Source organism: Meriones unguiculatus, chromosome 11, assembly GCF_030254825.1.
Source record: "Meriones unguiculatus strain TT.TT164.6M chromosome 11, Bangor_MerUng_6.1, whole genome shotgun sequence".
Lineage (NCBI taxonomy): Eukaryota > Metazoa > Chordata > Mammalia > Rodentia > Muridae > Meriones > Meriones unguiculatus.
This window is the reverse complement of record NC_083359.1, coordinates 44,766,616-44,785,190: the sequence shown is the minus strand read 5'-3', so window position 1 is coordinate 44,785,190 and position 18,575 is coordinate 44,766,616. Positions and strand designations below refer to the sequence as shown.

General features: G+C 42.6%; 1 protein-coding gene across 42 annotated transcripts in view; it reads right to left on the bottom strand.

Annotated features, from left to right (window-relative positions):
* Positions 1-18,575, bottom strand: part of Rbfox1 (RNA binding fox-1 homolog 1) — a 1,697,412-nt gene that overhangs the window by 149,484 nt on the left and 1,529,353 nt on the right. The window lies entirely within an intron of this gene.

The window sequence follows — 18,575 nt, the reverse complement described above, 5'->3', positions numbered from 1 at the left end:
AAGCTTGGAAGAGGCTCACATAGCTAAGAAGGAGAGGGTTAAGGTGTGCACTTCCAAGCTATTTTTGTCTCCCTATGATCAGCCTTCTAGCAACAAAACTATTTGTATGAGATTATAAGACTTGGAAACAAACAGACCCAACCAGGAGAAAAATTCAAGGCCAAAGTTTATATTGCATGATCTATGAAAAAAGTACCAGCAATCCTGAGTTTCTAGGGATACTGAGGGAAAGAAGATTCCCCATACTTTAATCTTGAGGAGCTACATTATTCTAACTAAAGTTATTTTTGACCTGCTACAGCTTTAATGAAAAGGGGAAAGTGTGTGAGGCTGGTATATAGGAGATCATAATGAATATGGCATCCAGAGGGCCAGGATTGTTTAATTTGACTGGGGACCTGTGTGACCTTGGGTAGAACTAAAGCCTTATCATTAATGCATCAATGGTGGCAATGATGTTTCCATTTGGGAACTAGAGAGATTGCTCACTGAGTAAGATGCTTGCCTTCAACTGCAAGGACCTGAGTTGGAAATCTAGAACCCATGTTTGTGAAACAAAAAAATGAACAACAACAACAACAAAACAAAGATAAAGGTAGGTTATGTGTACTTATAATGCGCCTACTGATGGATTCCTGGAACTCACTGCAAACACTCTACTGAAATCAATGAGCCCTAGGTCTGTGAGAAGTGCTGTCTCCACAGTAAAACAATACAATCTGAACAAATAAACAAAAATCCAAAACCCCAAAACTGAGATGGCTGACATTTAAAAACAGACAGCCAAAGTTAATTCTGGCCTCCGCGTGCATACATATATGTGCGCGTGTGCGTGGACACACACACACACACGTACATTTGCATCCACATACCCATATATCCGCATCAATCCACAGAAAGTTAATACTTACATTTTAGCTTGCTGTGACGCCTCCACAACAATCTTCCTTACTTAAGTGTTTGCATAATGCTCTGGCTACTAAAGCAACCAAGTGTCTCTGTGATGCTTCAATTTGGAATTTAGTATTTAGTTTTAACGTGTATCCATCAAGTATATGTTAGGTTCTACTCTAGGTGCCACACGCACATCATAGAACAGATCCTTTACTTAAGTAGCTAGAAATATAGTGAGAGAGAGAAAACATAAGTCATACATAATACCTAAGAAGCTGGTCCACAGTAGGCTGGAAGTGTAAGCACAATGAAGCCAGGTAGTAGCCAAAAGGGAAGAAAACAAGGGTGGGCTTTAAACTTGCACTGGAAAGCTTTGGAGGTGACATTTATAATGGAAGTCCCAGTTGAGTCACAGGAATAGCATGTAAAGGTCCTTTGGTCAGAAATTGCCAAGAAAGGAGGCAGACATGGAATGTGAATAGGAAATAAGATCTGGCATGGAGCCAGTGGTCCAAAGATGGAGCAGGACCAGGTCATGTTGGCAGAGGCAGAAATTTGGGTATTTAAAACTTTTTTTCACTGTTAAAATGGTTTTAGAATTATGGAAGAGTTGCAAAAAAAATGCCCTTCCCCTGTGCATGTGTACATGGACATGTATACAAACATGTTTAGAGGCTAGAGGACAACATCAGGAACCATCCTCAGATGTGCTCTCCATCTCCTTTGAGACAAAGTCTCCCACAGGCTGGGAACTCGCTGGGTGACTAGATTGGGGCACCTGGAATCTGCCTGCCTCTGCCTCTTCAGCCCTGGAATTGTAAAAGCATGCCAATATGGCCACACTTCTTGTCTGCATCCTGGGGATCAAGCTCAAAGCTTCATGCTTATGCAGAAAGTACCTCACCACCTGAACCATCTTCTAAGTCTCAGAACATGTGGTGTCCTCACATACTGTTACCCAGTTTCCTCCTAACATGACCAATTGTTGGAGTTGCTCTACTTCTGTTAAACAATCTCCGCATTTTATTTATATTTCCTCAGCTTCTTCATTGCTGTCTTTTCTTCTATCCCAGAATTCACCCATGATCTCAGTTCCAGGATTCTAGCTTTTACAATGATGGAAATAAGAGTCCCTAGAAGGCTTTTAGCAAAGGAAGGAGATAAAATGGCTTATGTCTTAGCAAGATGTCTGAGTGCTTTCTTTCTGTGCTTGAATTTTCATTGTGAGCAAAAGCCTAGGAAGATTACGGGAACTGTAATTGAGTAGGTTCCCACACATCCTCCTCCCACTACCCACAGGCACAGCAAATGCCTTTTATCAGAATTACACCAAGAGAAATGGCCAAAAACAATTATCGGGCATTTTGCAAACACTTGAGACTGTAGAACTGCTAAATAACCAAGAGTACTTCATTTCCTTAGTGTTCAACTTGACTTTTATTACCAAGATGCTAATTGTCCCAACACCTTGGATTTATGTGATTCCTTCCTCCTAATAACCCAGTATTTTCAACTTCTCTTTTCCTAATTGTATGAAGTAATAGCCTCACCTGGTTAGAACACAGAGATAAAATGGCAAAAATTATATGTTTGATGCCAAGCATTTAGATTGCTCAATACCTTAGTACACATACACACACACAAACACACACACACACACATGAGAGAGAGAGAGAGATCATTCCCTTTATGGACTGGTTAAGCTATAGGTGTTTGGTGTCTGGTTAAACACCCAGGAAAGGGCAAAAGTTTCAGATCATTTCTATGGAACTTTCATGTGTGGAAGGGAGCTGTTGATGCCTAATTTTTCATGTGATTGTCATGGATTTGTGTGTGTTTCTTTGGCTCCTAATTGAAGTCTTGTATGTTCTTAGCACTAGAACCAGACCTCTTGGCTCACAATATTGTCAAGATTGAGCTAGCATTGCCTTCACAAGTCAGCCAATGCCATTTTGCTAAAGAACAACTGAGCACCTGGAGGTGATTGTGTAGCTCCAGCTTGGTGACATGAGGCAACATATTCTGCAGTGAACTGGGCCTCCAAGAACTGCAATCATTTGATGTATTCATCTGGACCATGAATCCTGCACATGGACGCACCTCATCTTGTGGAGATATGCACCAGGGCTGAGAACTACCTCTGTCTTATAGACCTAAGAACATTGTCTGTTCCTGGAAGATTTCATGTGCTCTTGAAAACTGAATACTCTGGAAAATTAAAATGAAAAAGAAGAGGAAGGAAGGGACATAAAGGGACAGGGAAAGCTCTGGATGGAGGAAGAGGAGAAGGAAGGATAGGAGGCAGAAGAAGGAAGATGAGTCAGCAGGGGAAAGAAAGCAAAGACAGGGAAAGGAAGATAAGTGAGTGGGTTAAGAGAGAATAAAGAAGGAAGGAGATAATAAAAGGAAATGGGAGGCAGAGGGAAAGGAAAGAAGAGGGAATGCTAAAACAGAAGTACACTGTCTATTCCTTCTAGAACTTTGTTTAGCCAGAGAATATGTCAGAAAAGGTTTGAGTGTGACAAGCAGGCACTGCCCTTACAACCAGGCCTTGCAGATGCTTGAGATGTAACTTGCACAAGGTCAGAAACTATGAAATTTGTCTTTGCTTCTGTGGCTTAAATTAAGAGTCCAGTTGGGGCTTGGCTCAGATTGTACCATAAAATGCATCATTGTCAGCGAACCCTGACCTGCTGATGGTTAGGGCCATCAGCCCTCACAGCTACTCCAGCAGGCTCAACTTGGCAACTTCAGGGACAGTCTGGGATCAAGGGGACACTTCTGGGAAGAAAGAGAGAGAGAGAAAGAAAGAAAGAAAAAAAGAAAGAAGAAAGATCATCTTTAGTCTTGACCTTCTGAAGCTGAATTTCTGTCCCCTGTGGGAACGCCAAACATTCTAAAGTTATGTAAGGATCTGTAGGCACAGCCAAGGCCCTCACAGACAGAGAAGCATTTCTGAGAAGAGGTAAAATTCCACTACGAAAGAGAAGGAGATACAGACTCGGAACAGAGGAAAGAAGTTGAGAATTCAGCTGCAGGCATGTGGACAATATTCTCAAGGCATACATGATGAACAATGACTTTCTTTACAATGACATTTATCATCACAAAACCTCACTGGACCAACTAGCTAGAAACATGTTGGTAGTGAAAAAAGATATCAAGGGCTAGAGAAATGGCTCAGGCAGAAAAGTATTTCCTGTGTAAACTTGAGGACCAGAATTCCATCCTAGAACCTATATTAAAACAAGCAAACCTGGGTGTGGTGCCATGTACTTGTAATCCCTGGACTAGGTCTGAGAATGGGGTCAAGGGCAGATCTCTGAGGCTCATTTGGCCTCAGACTCACTACTGAGTGAGCTTCAGGCCAAGGAGAGACTCTGTCTTAAAAAACAAAGGTGGCTGGCACCCAAGAAATTACACTGGTACCCAGGCACATACACACAAGCTATAGTATCTTCACTGCGGCTTCCTTCAACTTATTATTGTGATGTCCATGAACACAGAGTTGGAAAGACATGCTTACCAGGTCCCCGTGAGCCAGCTCAGTAGTTTACAGCATTTAGCCCCACACGCAGTCACAGAACATTAGTGCAGAACCCTTTTTAGTTCTTTTTAGCATTTCTCATGTTCTCTTATGTCCCCAATGGTTTGATTCAGGGACTCTCTCCTTCTAAGGATTGAAGATCACCAGCCCTGGCAGCTTCTGTCATCAGCACCTCAAGGCAAACCACCAGCTACTCCCCACAAACTCCTGCTTCTCCCTCACCCTCTGTGTTGTGGCTTGGAAATGATCTCCATCCATGCACTGTGCTGAAGTGACTCTTCCATCTAATATATTTCTCCTCTTGGTGCATATAATCATTCTGTATCTGAAAAGCCTGTTTCTGATTTGTTGAGGGCCCATGTGCCTGTATGTTTGCATGCTTCTGCATGCAGAAGCATGTGTGCTTACATGCATGCTGAGGCTGAAGGTGGATATAAGGAGTCTTCCTCAGTCATTCCCTCCTTCATTTGTTGAGAGAGGGTCTCTTATTAAACCAGGACTTCAGTAAGTTGTTTAGACTGCCTGGGCAGTGAACCCCAGGGAACATCCCATCTCTGCCTCCCCACTCTAGGATTATAGGCACACCCAACATTTTACATAGATACTTAGGGTCTCAACTCATGTCCTCATGCTTTCTCAGCACTTAACTGACTGAGCCTTCTTTACAGTATGCAATGACCATTTTTATTTTTTTTTAATTTTATTTATATATTTATTTACTACAATTTATTCACTTTGTATCCAGACTGCAGCCCCCTCCCTTTTCTCTTCCCAGTCCCACCCTGCCTCCTTCCTCTCACCCTATGCCCTTTCCCTAGTTCCCTGATAGGTGAGGATCTCCTCCCCTTCTATCTGACCCTAGCTTATCAGGTCTCATCAAGGCTGGCTGCATCATCTTCCTCTGTGGCCTGGCAAGGCTGGACCTCCCCAGGTTGGGGGGTGATCAGAGAGCCAGCCACTGAGATCATTTCAGAGACAATCCCTGTTCCCATTACTAGGGAACCCACTTGGAAAGTGATCAAAAACACTGTCATCAGAACAAAACAACATCCTAGAGACTGGGAAAAGAACTTCACCATCCCTACATCTGGCAGAGGGCTAATACCCAGAATATATAAAGAACTGGAGAAGTTAAACAGCAACAAAACAAGTAATCCAATCAAAATATAGACATATAACATAAGATAAACCTACTAAAATCTGTACATCTAAAGAAACTAATTAAGAGAGAGGACCCTGACTAAAATGTTCAATCCCCATCCCGAAAGGCAAAGAGGAAGGACATCAGAAAAAGAAGAAAACAGGAAACAACCTAGAAACCTTCCACAGAGGGCCTCTGAAAGGCTTTGCCCTACAGACTATCAAAGCAGACGCTGAGACTTATGGCCAACTGTTGGGCAGAGTGCATGGAATCTTATGTAAGAAGTGGTAAATAGTAACATCTGGAGAGGACAGGAACTCCACAAGGAGAGCAACAGAACCAGAAAATTTGAACACAGGGGTCTTCCCAGAAACTTGTACTCCAACCAAGTACCAGGCATGGAGATAACCTAGAACCTCTGCACAGTTGTAACCCATGGAAGTTTAGTGTCCAAGTGGGTTACATGGTAATCAGAAGAGGGACTGCCTCTGACATAATCTGATTGGCCTGCTCTTTGATCACCTCCCCCTGAGGGGGGAGCAGCCTTACCAGGCCACAGAAGATGACAGTGCAACCACTCCTGATGTGATCTGATAGACTAAGATCAGAACGAAGGAGAGGAGGACCTCCCTTATCAGTGGACTCGGGGAGAGACATGCGTGAAGAAGGAGGAGGGAGGGTGGGACTGGGAAGGGAGGAGGGAGGGGTTTATGGGGGGATACAAAGTGAATAAAGTGTAATGAATAAAATAAAATTAAATTAAAACAACAACAAAAATGGGGCACAAAGCTAAACAGAGAATTCTCAAAAGGGGAATATGGAATGGCAGAGAAACACTTAAAGAAATGCTCAACATCCTTAGTCATTTGGAAAATGCCGATCAAAACAACCCTGAGATTTTACTCACACCCATCAGAATGGATAAAGATAAAATCTCAAGGGATGATACATGCTGGAGAGGATGTGGAGAAAGGGGAATCCTCCTCCTTTGCTGGTGGGAATGTAACCTTGTACAACCACTTTGGAAATCAATCTGTTACTTTCTCAGAAAATTAGGAATGGTGCTACCTTAAGATCCAGCTATACCACTTCTAGGCATATACCCAAAAGATAAGGGCATTTGCTCAACCATGATTGTAGCATCTGTATTCGTAATAGGCAGAATCTAGAAACAACCTAGATGTTGCTAAATGGAGGAATTGACACACAAAGTGTGGTACATTTACACAATGGAATACTAAAACAAGAAAATCATGAAATTTGCAGGCAAATAAATGGTGGGAATGAGAAAAGATCTCCTGAGTAAGATAACCTAGAAGCAGAAAGACATTATATATATATATATATATAATATATATATATATATATAATGTACATTATATATACTCACTTATAAGTGGATATTAGCCATATAAGATAAACATAGTAAAATATATAGCCCAACAAAACTAACCAACAAGGAGTACCCTAGGGAAGATGCTTAATCCTCATTCAGAAGGGCCAATAGGATAGAAATCAAGAGTAGGAGAAGACAAGGAACAGGACACTAGCCTTCCACAGAGGACATCTGAAAGACTCTACCCACCAGGCTATCGAAGGAGATACTGAGTCTCATAGCCAAACAGTGGGCAGAGTGCCAGAATCCTTATGGAAGAAGTGGGAGATAGAAAGACCTGAAGGGAACAGGAACTCCAGAAGGAGAACAAAGCCAAAATACCTGGGCCCAGGGTGGCCTGCAGAGACCCATATTCCCACTAAGGACCATGCATGGCAAGGACCTACACCCCCCTGTTCAAAGGAAGCCAATGACCACTTTTTAAAGTTATATAAGACAGCATTATAAACCCAGTGCTTGTGGCTACATCATGAATAAGAATGGAAATCCCGTAAGCTTTTTGGAGCTAGGATGAATCAGACAGTCGCTGTATTTAATGAGAATGTTTAAATTCTGAGCAATGACTGAAAACTATATTCTAGAAATTTCTAAGTCTTTTGACTTCTATTAGGTCAGATTTAAAAATCAGAATCCTTCTTGGGCACTGTTTGTTAACATGAAAAGCATCATTTAATTAGGACCAATATAAGAGGCTCTGTAGAGTGATAATTTAATAATTCGGCCGTTTTATTTGTACAGTGCCTCCAGGCTCCTCGTTAAAAATGTACGAGACCTCCAAAGGGACAACGTCGCTGTATTGCCACACACATGTGAAATGCTCTCAGATCACAAAGCCCGCCCTCTGGGCCTTGAGAGCATCATGCCATCTCTCTATCCTGGAAGAAGGCGTTTGTATGAAACCCAATTCCACTTGGACATGGAAATGTCCAAAAATTACAGCTTGCCCTAACAGGCTGGGGGGAGGGTCTCCCTTAGCCCACCAGAGAAAGCTTGAGAGGCAGGCTTGCTTTCCACCCAGGAACTCTCCAAAAGTTTCAGTTGATTATTCTTTGTGTCAAATCTTGGGGATCTAGGACCCACCTTGTAAGTAGAAAAACATGTTTACTGATTCCGCTTCTGAAGTCCTCATCCACCATCACAGTGGTTCAAAACTAGGGACTGTTTCCTTGACAGGTGTCTTGTTTTCCACGTGTGCCTTTGTTTGTCTATGGCTGCCGTGCATGTGACAGTCAGAGGGGAATCCAGAGTGCTGGCTTCACCTGCCCCTTTGCAGGGCCCTTCTTTGTCATGGCATACAATGGGCAAGCTGACCTCTGAGCTTCTGGGGATTCTCCTGCCTCTGTCTTCCATCTCACTTTGGGAGTACAGGAATTAAGATGCATACTACCATGTGGGTCTGGGGATCTGAGCTCGGGACCTCACACTTACACAGCAAGTGTTTTATCCACTGAACTGTCTACACAGCTCAAGAAATGCCAATTTGAGGGGTCACATTGACCCCTCAAGTATTGCTAGTGTGTCTTTATCTCCCAGATGAAAGTCTGTGTATCTTGAGTTCCTTTTCTCTGGAGCCCAATTTCTTCTACTGCTTTTCAAATTTGCCCTTCCTCTTATTTAGTCATCAGCAAACAGCCATCTTGCCAGAGTCCCCATGCCCTCTCCAAATGACACACAGCACCCCTCTTTTCCATTCCTTTCCTACCACAGATAGACTAGCAGCTGGCAATAACATGTAGACTCCTTGGCATACAAGTTTTGTGATAGTGGATCCTCCTTGTACTTGCTCAATATCCCTCCAGAACACTGGAAGATGGGCTCCTAAGAGTGGATGCCAATCCCTAATTCATTGGGTGGCACCAAAGTTTCACTACACCTAAAATTCTATTCCTGCTCATTTCCAGTCTGTACTCTAGCTGGTGACTCAAGACAGAAGTTCAGACGATGGTATCACAGGTAGAAGAAACTAGTTTCCTCCAATATTATCACAGCTGAAGGAGCAGAGGAATGAAAGTAGACAAGAAGACAATTCTGCAGCTCATATATGTACTCCTTCAGCATTCTACTCACCCAAAACTGCATCTGTATTTGTGTTTGTCTCTGGTACTGCCCTGAGATGAGGCCTTCAAGGGTCTTCATCCCTAGTGCTCGGTGCCTAATTTAGTTTTGCATTTTGCATGTGTGTGTGGTAGATTGTATGTATGACTCTCTCTCTCTCTCTCTCTCTCTCTCTCTCTCTCTCTCTCTCTCTCTCTCTCTGTGTGTGTGTGTGTGTGTGTGTGTGTGTGTGTAGGCCAGACATCAATTTCAGGTGTCATTCCTCAGGAACTTCTGCCCCCACCCTTTTTGAGAAAGAGTCTCTCAGTGACCTAGAACATGCCAAATTGGCTAGGTTGGCTGATCTCAGTCCCCACAAACCCTCCTGTCCCTTTATCCTCAGTTCTGGGGTTATCACCTTGTCAGAGCATGCCATATCTTTAGGAGTTTGTGTGTTGGGAACCTGACTTCCTCCTTTTTTTATTTTTATTTTTTCTTCTCATATTCAAGTGGAAACAGGTGTTGTAATTCTTGGTGCTTGTTGTTGGATGAACTGAAGTTAAAAAACATGTAGCTGTGATTAATGATTGTGTGGATCTTAAAGCACAGAATAGTGTTTCCGTCCGGGAGACAAAGAGAATGGAGACAGACCAGGTGTGTGCCCATTTACTCTGCAGCACAAGCAGAAATTATGCATGTGCCACGTGTGCCGTATGTTCTCTACCCTGGGAAATAGCCTAAAACAGACCCCGGTGTCCTCACACAGATCCATTAGTTATTAGGTTTTTAAACGGTTAAACTTGGGACCAACACGCTGCTGGGATAGCTCAGGAAAGCACTCGCTGGGCAAGTATGAGGACCTCAGTTCAAACCCTAGATCCTAAAGACAAAGTAACTCAGAAGCCAAGTTTCTAAACACATTCACTGTCTCCTTATCATGTCTCCTTCAGTTCTGATTCTAGCATTGCCAACTCCAAGGCAGGCTCACTTGAAGTTCTTATAAATGCTTTGGTTTTTCTTCAGTAAATTATGCTCTTAAGTAACCCTAGCTCACAAAAGCATGAAAAACCATGCTTTTACTGGTCTCTCTATTCTCTTTTCCTTCTCTCTTTCTTTTCTTCCTTCCTTCTTTATTTATTTCCTTCCTCTTTTTTCTCATCTTCCTCCTCTTTTCTTTGCTTTCCTCTCACCCTCCTCTTTCTCCTTCTCCCTCCCTTCCTCTTCTTACTCCTAATCCTCCCTATCCACTTTACCTTCCTTCTCCTTATTTTTAACATTTAATAAAAGGCAGGGTGCTCACTTACTAAATCGTGTTTGCAGAGAGTGCACTGCCAACAGACACAATTATGCACTTGTTGAATTAGTGGCCACTTCTATGCAGAGTTTGTAAGCCATCACACTTCATTGTGAAAGGTCCCAATGCATCATTATGATCTAGCAGGTAGCCTGCTGCGTTTTACAGCACTGCACACTACATTAACCTTTGGTACTGCTGATATTTATGACCTTATTAGAAAGTATTTATCAAGCTGAAAGCCAATATGGAGCCCATGTTTTAGGCAGAACTGTTTAGAGGCCATTATCACTTCTTTCTTTGGGCATTTTAAATCTCTCTGAGATAATGCCTGGCTGGGATGTGAGACGAGAACCCAAGCATTCCATGCAGGTTCGTGGGGGTTTAAATTTTTCTAGAGGATAATATTTAAGATTTATCTGACTACCAAGAGACTTTTTATTGTGTGTTTTTACTCTTTGACCCATTGGTTCTACTTCTGGGAATTTTCCTGAAGAAACAATCATGAAACTGCAGAGATTTGAGCAAAGGGGATTCATCATCATATGTCTGCTAGTGTGGGAAATGAGAAGCAACCTAGGTGCCCAACTATAAGGGATTTTGTAGATAAAGTATCTACAATTAACACGACACTAGACAATAAAGCAGAAAGTAAGAGCAGGAGAGGGTATGGGGGAAGATGTTGAGATTTATGGAGATTTGGGGAGATGGCTCAGTCAGTAGAGTGTTAGCACAAACATGAGAACCAGACTTTGAAATCCCCAAATTCACCTAAGAAAACAACCATAGAGGACTGGCCCTGGGGACTGTGCACTGGGAGGTGGAGACACAAGGATTCTAAAGCTCTGACTAGCCACTCGCATAACATATTTGGTGAACTGCAGGTTCAATAAGAAACCTATCTCCAAAAGGTGAGACAAGATTGATAGAGGAAGAAACCACATGTCCACGTTTGAATGGGCATGCCTTGTACACACATGTATACCACAGACACAGGCATACACAAACACACAGACACACACACACACTCACCAATATCACCAACAAAATTATTTCAAAGTATAGTATTATTGCTATTCTTTATGTGAAATGGGTTTCTTGCCCTAGCTCTTCTCAAATTCTCTATGTAACTAGATCTTCAGCTCCATGTACAATTTTTTTATTAAGAAAAGAAAAACATACAAAATAACCCAGCTAGAAACATTTTGAATTCTTCTTTACCTTAAAATTTTTATAAAGTATTGCAGAATCTAAGGATTAAAAGACCTGGTCAATGAGGTGAATCAATGACTACAACTATCAGTATCGCTTGCTTGCCTGAGATTTGTACCTTTCCTTTATTGAGGACCAGTGACTTACATCATTTAAACAGTTCTGTAGGACTGGCTTTGTCTTTTAATCCACAATGCTCATTACAGAATGAATAACAGATTTCCTTACATTTTAAAAATGAGTTGAAGGGTCACCCATCCAGGTGAGGATTGCACATCAGTTTTTATAACACTTTTTAATGATTCAAATATAACTTGCACCTGAATTCTCCCAAGTGCCTCCAGGCAGTCCTGCCAAGTTGCAGTGTCACCCCAGCATGCTGGGCTGTTTTTCCCAGTTTTGGTTCCCCAGAAACAGAGCCTGAGATGCCAAGCACACAGGTGATGTGCTGATGGTCACAGGGTCAAGACAGCTGAGCTGTGATTATCTTCCAGCTCCTGAGCATACAGTATTTTCTCTCAGTTGTTTATCCTTTCTGCAAAGAACAGCCAACATGAACAAGATGGCCGCAGATCCTTGGAGACACTGTGGAGGTCAACTCTTCACTCAAGGCAATTGGCTTTACTCTAAATTCACTGGGTTGGAGGCTGGCCTTAGCAGTGGCAGAGCCAGGACTCAAGAGAAAAGACAGCTGTAGGACTCTGGGACCCTGAACCAGAACAATGCTGTCTGCGGCCTATTAACATGGCTCACAGCTTGCAGAGGCTGCAGGAGCAGAAGGGGGCTGCTGCTGGAGTTTTGATGTCTCCCAGAATTATCGACTAATGTGTGTCTGTTGGACAGGGAGAGATCAAAGCTTTCTGAAAAGAGCAAAGGGGGAGGCCTGGCCTCAAGCAGGGGGCTGCAAATGATACCCCCTCCCTGCTGTTCACTGCCAGAGTCCTGCCTCTCACTGGTGGGCTTCCTGTCTCAGAGGACAACTGCTGCTTCTGCAAAGGGAGGGTGGGGCTCTCACCTGCCAATCTCCATGGAAACATCCTTGAACTATGTCCACAGAAGCATTCAAGTTCACCTTGGCTTTTGGAAGGCACCTAGAAAAAATATCACTCCTGCCTGGAATGGTAATTATAACAGCTTTTGTTTTGTATGTCTGCTTTTGGCTGAACATTGGTGGATACATTTTTAATATCTTTATCCTCAGCACAACTCCCTCCTTACTTTCTTCCTTCCTTCCTTTCCTTTCTTCCCCACCCCTTCTATCCTTCCTCCCTTTTTCTGTCCCTATGTTCCTTCCTCTCTTCCTTTATTTATCTCAACACATTTTTGTTGAACTCCAACAAGGTGTCAGGCAAGCAATGACCATGAACAAAATACAACATGTCTCTGACACCCTCTGATGGCTGGCAGGCAGGAATGAGTAACCAAACTAATAAACAGGATGATTGCAAGTTGTAGCAATAGCATGAAAACAAACAAATACAAGAAACAAATAATTCTGTTATTGGTTTTGCACAGTGGCCATAACAATTACAAGAAACTTAGTGTGTAAAATAATGAAAAAGCCAGGTGGGTACAGTGGTCCACAGCTCTAATCTCAGTGGTTGATAGGCTGCCCACTTGGGCTGCATAGTGAATCCCTGTTGTAAAAAAATCAAGGAAAAATCAAGTCAAATCAAGCCCCAAACCAGAAATGTATATTTACATCATTTCAAGGCTAGATCAGAGTGTTGGCTGTACTCTGCTCCCTTCCGAGACCATAAGAGAGGGTCTTTCTAGGACCCTTCCCAGACTTCAGTAGCTCCCAGGAGTTGCTTGCTTATAGGTTTATCACTCTAGTCCCCATGTGTATTCACACCCGTCTTTCTTGGCCCTGTATCTTTATGTAAGACTTGTATAAAGACATCATTCATAGAACTGAAGACTAATTTCTACAGCCATACCACCCTAATTATATTCCATTTCATCTGATCTAGGAAGCTAAGGAAGGTTGGTCCTAGTTAGGACATGGCTTGGAAAAATTTTGTTGTGCCCTAATCTAATATAACTTCATATAATTCAATTATATATTTCAATCTCTAATTTTCGGTAAATTTTCAAAGATACTAGACAAGCCAGGGCTTGACTGTGAAATCCAGGGGCACTGCTGACATATATTCAGGTGCAAGTCAGCCTGATTCCAACATTCATTTTCTTAGTTGTAATTTTCTAGAAGCAGTCAATTAATAGGAATGAGAGAAAAATGTAACTCTAAGCCTTATGTTAGGAAGAAGCTTGTAGACTCCCCAATCTCCTGAAATTGCTCTGTGGAATTCTGGAACCCTCTTATGCTTTGTAAAGTTATAAAGAAGACGGAGATAAAGGTACTGGAGACTCTTAGAAACTGTTCAGCAAACAGCAAATGTTAGATAAATAACAGTTTTCAGGAAATCTTCTAGTAATGACTCAACTGGATGTTTAGAAACAAAACTGTTTTGGGGGCTGGTAGGATGTTTGCCTGACTTCAAAGCAAGTCTATCCATGTATGTGACCTTGTATATCCTGGACCTTTCAGTGAAGTTCCACCCACAGTGGAAGGCCACCAGTCTCAATAGCACCAGCTAAGACATGTTACAGAACTCCTGCCGATTACATTCTGCTTTAACTAACCTGGGCTCAGGGGGCTTGTGCAGACTAATGAACCAACCAAGGACCATGCATGGACTTGACCTAGCCAACCCCCAAACAAATGTAGCTGATGGGTAGCTTGGCTGTCATGTGGGTCCCTCAAAAAGGAGAGCAGAGGGGTTCTCTCTGACATGGACTCTGTCGCCAGCTTTTCTATCACTTCCTCCTGCTGGAGCTGCCTCACCTGGCCACAGGGGATGAAGAGGTACTCAGTCCTAATTTGACATGGTGTGCTGATGCCGGGTATTGGAAGAGGGGTGCTTCCCTTTTTTGAGGAGCAGAGGAGAGGGCATAGGGGGAAGAGGGAGTAAGGGTGGGACTAGAAGGAGAGGACAGAGGGCCTACATTCAAGGTATAAAGTAAATAAATAAATTTTTTAAAAATAATAAAAATAAACAAATACATAAAAATATAATGTGAAATTTAAAGTGAAAAACCATTTATGTAGCAATCACTTTAATAAAATCATTTAATAACTCTTTCTTGTAGAAAGTTTTTAAATATATATACCTGAAAAGGAATTTTTAAAAAAGAAAAACAAAAACACATGCATCCAGCTTTATCCGTTCATCTTTGCTCCTTTCCCTACCCTCCCCTTCCACTTAACTCTCTCCATGCCCTTCTTTTCTCCTGTCCCTTCTTCCTTCATCTGCTTTTATATTCTTTCTTCCTTTCCTCCTCCTTTCTAATTTTTTTAAATTTTTGTCCGTCTAGGCCCCTTTTTCTATTATTTCCTTACATGCAGCTGTCTGGATAAGTAGCTGGAATCTGCCCTGCATTCCAGGCATCCAGGACAGAGCTGGAGCTGGAAAGCCAATACAAAGCTACATGTCTGGCTTAACACTCAAGGCCCAACTTACAGAGACTATAACCACCTCTGTCACATCCCTGTATCTGGGCATGAGCCAAAGTTTCCTTCATATGTTAATGCAAATATTGGTCTCCTCTGTAATCATTTTCCTCTGTGATATCACATAAATATATATATATATATATATATATATATATATATCACATATGTACATATATATGTGCTGGGTGATAGATATTGGGAAGGAAGGTCACAGAAAGAGTTTGGAATGTTCAGTTTTTTATCCCTTCTCATATATAATAACAGTGGACATATACCTGTCCAATAAGAGACGAGTGGTTCTCTGGAAAGCCCACCGCCATCCAGAGAGAGCTGTTTGTACATATAGAATATCTTTGGAGGAGACTTTCAGGGGCAAGTCATGGCCAGCTCTACCAAGTTCAAGACAAGCTCTCTCGTCTTTGGGCTCTCTACATATGAGCAGTAAGTAGCTCTGCCTTTTGGACCTAAGCTCAATAGGAAACTCGGCTTTTCTTTCCTTAAGATGTCTTTGCAGGCACTCAAACTACAAATGGCCCGGAAGATTCCCTAAGCACCCCCATCACTCATATTATTCCGTCTCATCTTCATGACAACCAACAAAATCATTTGCCAGGTGAAGGAATAGAGACATGGAGGAAGTGACAAGCCCTCAGGACATGTGGTTAGTGGGAACACCCGCTGCTTAGACTACAGCAAACCACATGCTGACGGCCCAAACCTTTTGTGCATTCCTCAATAGTCATCCCCAGATCTCAATGTCAAGATCAATGAATAGAAATTCTCTAAACCTATATGCACACAATACTACCTCGAGCACTACTGGTAGCATAAGCAGGATTTCCATAGCAAATTCACACACTTTCCCCACATCCTGAATGTTAATGAACCTCTAACTATACATAAAAACAAATAAAAACATCATGACCATACAAAAGGTACTATCATCCCCACTGGATACAGGCTGGTGTGGTAAGAGGAAGCAGGAGCCTCAGCCTGGCGTCAGGGACTTTCTGAAAAGAAAGCTGCATGAATAAAAACACGCCATACCTGGGCCTAGGACGCTCACTTGACTTTGCAGCCAACAAAGGGTAAATGCTCCCTTTTACAGCTGCCAGGATGAACTCCTCTGAATAGAGCCTCTCCTGCTATTTGGCTGAACAACTTATCTTTGAACCTGAGTGGGAGCTCTTTGTACTTGTCCTTAGATATGTTTCCTGGATAATGAGAGTGAATTATCTTTCTGTTCAGGGTTTACAAAGCAGCCGGGGGCAGAAAGGGGCTTCTGTGAACTGCATAAGCTCAGGTTTTCTGCATAGGGCATCTTGTGAACTGAAATACCTTGAGTCTGGAGAAGGGAGGGTGATGGCGTATTTCCTTTTACACCTCTGAGAAGTGGCCAGTCTGCCATTAGAATCAACCAGATTCTTCCCAAGGAAAGCCTGGGGAAGCCATCCAGAGGCTGTTTGCAAGGAGATTTAGACATAAGGGAAATGAATACAGCCTGGACGCATGGAATACATGGAGCGTGGAGCAAGATATGATATGTCCCTGGGCCTTAACTCCTTTTAAGCATCCAAAGTAGAAGTCTTTATAGGCCTCAAACTCACACTGATCCTCCTGCCTCTGCTCTTCCACATGCTGGGATTGTAGGTGTGCCCCCATTGCACCCAGCTTATTTCATAGTCTTAAACAACAACTGATAATACAACAAAGAAATTCTGATGAGGGCAACAGTGATGTAGGAACCATGATGACTCCAAGGACAACAGGAACTCATCCTAGATATGACATGAAGGGGAATGCTAAGATTGCCAAGTGAATTTTTGAAAGCAAGAAATAGAAGTTAGAAGATTCCCATCACTGATGAAGCACTTGCCTCTCTGAGCTTGGAGTATCCTGTCTTATTATAGCTATTGAACTGTGCAGGAGTAGTTCAGGACCAAGGCCAAGGCTGAAGATGACTGATGTACAGGAGATCCCACTTCCCCACTTTGAGAACCTCCTGACAGTCCAGCCAAGTGCATGCATGCACTTTGATGATGTCCCTATGGAATCTTCTGTTAACCAGAGACCACCATGCTAAGAGGAACCTTAAGCTCTCCAACTAGTGGCTGTGTGTAGAAAACGTAATTGCCAGTGTCCACTCTGAAATGCACACAAACTTCAGCCTCTAGTAGTGAATCTGCTTGGATGAGTCTCACCCAGATTCCTGAAACCCAGGAAACACTACAGATTTAATTATGTTGTCATGGTCTTGAGTTGTTTCAATCTGTCTCAAATGTAGACAGATTGTCTCAAAACTATCGCTAGTTTCTGCCTATACTTGAATCCTCAGTGTTTGCTATACAGTAATAACTCACCACACAGTTGCAGATGAGAGATTACTGAATAATAAGCGGAGGGTAGAGAGCACAAGCAGTAACATCCAGAAGGGTAGCTGGAATAGTGATAACAGAGGCAGTATTAGTAATGGTGACATAACACTAGCCCTGCTTCATCAGGAGCCGGTGGAGGGAGAATGTTTAGCATGGCTGCAATGTAGAGGGCATTAAACCAGGAACTTATGGATAGAGTTCAGGGCAGATGGGAGGAAATCAGGCAATTGAAGCTATAGTCAGATGCTCCTTCACAGGTGCTCACTTGCAGGTCCTCTGGCATGTCTTTGTTCTGCTGGCTTCGCTGTATCTCAAATATAACTCTCTTCATACTTACAAAAACCTCCTCTCTTTCAGCCTCAAGGTCTAAGCCAGAGCCAATGGCTCTCTGGATCTCTATTGATTTCTCACTCTTCCTGGGCAGGAACAATTTCTGACTCATCTGCTTCCCAGCAAGATCCTGGCACACAGTAGGTGCTGATAAATGTTTTCCGAAGCAAAATGGAGTGGGAAAAATGCCTAAAAGGCAGATTCTCTTGTTCTCATTGTTTATTAAAAAAAAGCCATGGATTTCCTCTTATGCATTATGCATTGCACAAATTAATTTATCCGGACATGTTTTCCCATCCACAGCTTCCAAAGGCTCACACTCCAACAACATCAGCAAAAGATCTGATCTAGGAACCTGACTAGTCTCTGTTTTTCATGTGAATCCCTAACAGCTCCTCTGAGTAGGCCCAAGAAAACTGGCAGAGAGAAGCCATGTCAGAAGCAGGTTCCCTTGGCAAGATCAGGACTGTGCATTTTCTAGATATATCTGTATTAGTTAGATTTCAAGTTGCTGGGACAAACATGACAAAAATCATTTTAACAGAGGCCAGGTTTGTTCTTGCTCATGGTAAAGGGTACAGTCTGGCCTGGTGAAAAAGTCACAGGGGCAGGATGTGGTGTCTAATCACGCTTCACTACGAGTCAGGAAACAGATGGAAATAAATGCAAGTTGTAGTCTTGTTTTCCCTATTCTACTAAGTTCAGGGTCCCAGCTAAAGGAATAGTGCCACCTACCTTTAAGTTGGGTCTTCCTACCTCAATTAACCTAGTCAAGACAATCCCTCATGGCATGCCCAGAGGCTGACCCAGCTATATAAGAGCCATGCCCAAGGCT